The sequence below is a fragment of the Tupaia chinensis genome, unplaced genomic scaffold (genome assembly GCF_000334495.1).
Source record: "Tupaia chinensis unplaced genomic scaffold, TupChi_1.0 Scaffold147959_1, whole genome shotgun sequence".
NCBI classification, from domain to species: domain Eukaryota; kingdom Metazoa; phylum Chordata; class Mammalia; order Scandentia; family Tupaiidae; genus Tupaia; species Tupaia belangeri.
This window is the reverse complement of record NW_006207808.1, coordinates 71,965-75,296: the sequence shown is the minus strand read 5'-3', so window position 1 is coordinate 75,296 and position 3,332 is coordinate 71,965. Positions and strand designations below refer to the sequence as shown.

General features: G+C 37.9%; 1 pseudogene; it reads left to right on the top strand.

The window, feature by feature from the left end:
• Nucleotides 1-558, top strand: part of LOC106734053 (olfactory receptor 5D18-like) — a 1,251-nt pseudogene extending 693 nt beyond the window's left edge.
• Nucleotides 559-3,332: the final 2,774 nt, after the last annotated feature.

The following is a 3,332-nucleotide window of genomic DNA, read 5'->3' as shown; positions in this document are numbered from 1 at the left end:
CAATCCCTTCTCCTCCATTCTCCAATCGGGATCTTGGGCATGCACGCACACGCACCCGGCGTGAGTTTTAAGCCACCGGGTCCAGGACATGAACCGTGGTCGACTACATGGGAGTCCAGTGACATACCATTATGCTAACTGCTGGTTCCCTCATCCCTTCTCTCTTTATCCTGCTCTCACACCTATTTCAGCCTCATGGTTTGTATAGTCATTTCTGTCTTCAATGAGGCTTGCAGGCTCCTGATCATTATGGCCTCCTATGTCTTCATAATCTTTAATATCATCAGGATACCTTCTACATGTGGACTCCGAAAGGAGTGCTCTCCTTGTTCCTCTTACCTGACTGCTATCTCCATCCTCCATGCGACCATCCTCCTTCTCTACTGTGTGCCCAACTCTGCACGCTCATTGCTTCTTATCAAAATGATCACTCTGTTTTAAATTTACACCAATGTGGTCCCCATGCTGAATCCCCTCATCTATAGCCTTAGGAACAAAAATGTGAAGCAGATAGTCAAGAAGTTAATCAACTCCAAGCTACATTCTCATTCTATATAATTAAAATTAGTATATATTTATTTATATGTGGGCTTTATCTACTTTTTCCTGTATTTGCAGATGACAGCTTAGTGTTATTTAAGTGAATATGACTGTGCTTTAAATTAATGAAATAGTGCATGTGCCATAATTTCCATGTTCAGGAGGTCTTATAATTATCTTTGGTTAAATACAGATATAGCTCATTTTAATTGAGCTTGTCTCTGGTGCTTTTGGAAAGAATCATTTTTCACAATATCCTAAATGAGCAATAGAGGAATCAGACTTATGAAGCAGGTTGTATTTGGGGTCTTACTAGTTATGATATGGTTTAAATAGAATTAAGTTGTGCTTAATAACAGTACTGCAAAGGTGGATGTTTACTGCCTTCACTGGATCCTTTAACTCCTAACCTCAAGCAGGTATTTGATACACTATTTTTGTAAAACACTCATTTTTATTTCCCCTTAAATATAAATTTTGATTAATATAACATGACATATAACCATAAAATAATTGTCTTAACTAATTCAGGGAAAAATTATAACTTTACTTTTAAAAAGTTGAACCAGTCAGGTCAATATATATGAAAGATTTTTGACATTTTTATAGATAAATTAATAGTTTTTATTGGGTAAGAGAGCAGTTTGGAGTTGAATTGCACTTAAAAATTGATTGTGAAAGATAAGACCATTTTCCAAAGGCATGCAATGTTTTTGTGTATTTGTAGTGACAGAAATGTTCATGCTATGATAATGGCCTGTAACTAGTTTTGGTAATGCCTTATTGCCAGGGGGCATGCATGCCCCAGGGAGAGACACAGGCCTTCATTTGTCATGTTACAATTCTTGTCCTCTTTATCTCCATCCTGTAAGAATTCCAAGCACACATACACCCATGCTGGCATGTTTTCCAAGCTGCTGGGTGGGATTCAAACTAGAGTTGGCTACATAAGACCATGTTTCCTTAACTGCTAGGCTATGGGTCTAGCTCTTGCATTTGTCTATAATTTGCAGTGTCTTGATTTGCAGTGTGCTTGAAATTTTTTTTCTTGCTGGTTCAGAATAATTTTGACATATAATTTTTTCCCTTGAGTTCACATACTTTTTTTTAACCTTATCCTTTTGCAGCACTAACTTCATAAATGATTTTTTTTCTATAATTCTCTTCCATGTCTAGTCTCCACTTGTTTCTCTTATCTTACCACTGTACTGTCTTCCAAGAAGCCATTAGTTTATTTACTGTGTTCCTAACCTCAAACCTCATAATATTTGTTCATTAAAAAAAATTAAATGGTGGGAACCAGCAGTTAGCGTAATGGCTATGTTGCTGGACTCCCACGTAGTCGACCGTGGTTCGCATCCCGGACCCGGTGGCTTAAAACTCACGCCGGGCGCGTGTGCGTGCGTGCCCAAGATCCCGAGAGGAGAATGGAGGAGAAGGAATTGCGGCGTGACCATCCCCCCTGGGGGGTGATTTCTCGCTTTCTGTCTCTATGTCTCTCTCTGTCTGTCTGGCAAGCGCACGCGCCCTATAGCGAAAAAACCTCTCCAAAAAAAAAAAATTAAATGGTGACAGGGAAGGAAAGATGACAAATTAACTTCAATATTTAAAAGTACCAAAAACTGTGTATAAGGCTTATTTTGTGAGACATATTTTTACTTTATTATTACAGATGAATACCTTATGTCTGACGGGTTTGACTGATGGTTTCTAAGAATTACTTCATTATTTTGTTCACCTACATAAATGATTTGTTGAGGCTAGAAATTAGAATTGGTCTTCTGTGATTGTCCTTGTCAATCATGGCTAAAGTCTACAAAATAAGTAGAACACAGGTAGATGATCCCCATACGTGGTGCATTAATTCAAATCTGTTAAATGTCACTTGTATCCTCCCAAATTGATCATTTCCTCTTCAAATAAAACTTTACTGTTTATTTATTTTTAAACCACAGAGGGTTTTGTGAAAACACAAAATTATATATCTTAAGAATACAGCTGTTAAGGATATGCAACAAAATTTTCAACACTCATAATGTATAGCAACAGTGACAAATGTCATGTTTATTTCTAATTGACCTTCAAGTAAGCTTCACTTTTCCACATTGTAGATGTCTTCCCAAGTTATCCTTCATTGAATGATGCTTTTCCTTTCCTCCTGGTCTTATCCATACCTTTATTGTTATGTTTGCAAATAACAAAAAAGGAATTCACTAATCATGATTCCTCTATTATCTCAGGTAAAAAGAAGTCTTTGCAGTTGGTCCTAGCTGCCATGAGTACTGCTGTGATTTTAGTGCCATTAATAATAGGTAGAGTGATTGATTATCAAAATACCTGGTTTCAATAAAGAGGGCACCACAGTGACTCTGGAAAGAAGTTGAAAAATAAAGGACTTGGCTCTTTTCCAGCTGGAACCATGGAGGGCATTCAAGAGAAGAAAAAGAAGGTTCCTGCTGTGGCAGAAACCAAGAAAAAGGCCCCTGCTGCTGCAGAAGCCACCAAGAAAAATGTTCCTGCTGTGCCAGAAACCCTTAAGAAAAAGCGAAGGAATTTTGTGGAGTTGAAGATCAAGTGTCTGAGAAAGAAGTTTGTTCAAAAGATGCTTCGAAAGGCAAGGAGAAAGCTTATCTATGAAAAAGCTAAGCACTATCATAAGTAATATCGACAGATGTACAGAACTGAGATTCACATGGCCAGGATGGCAAGAAAAGCTGGCCACTTCTATGTACCTGAAGAACCCAAATTGACATTTGTCATCAGGATCAGAGGTATCAATGGAGTGAGTCCAA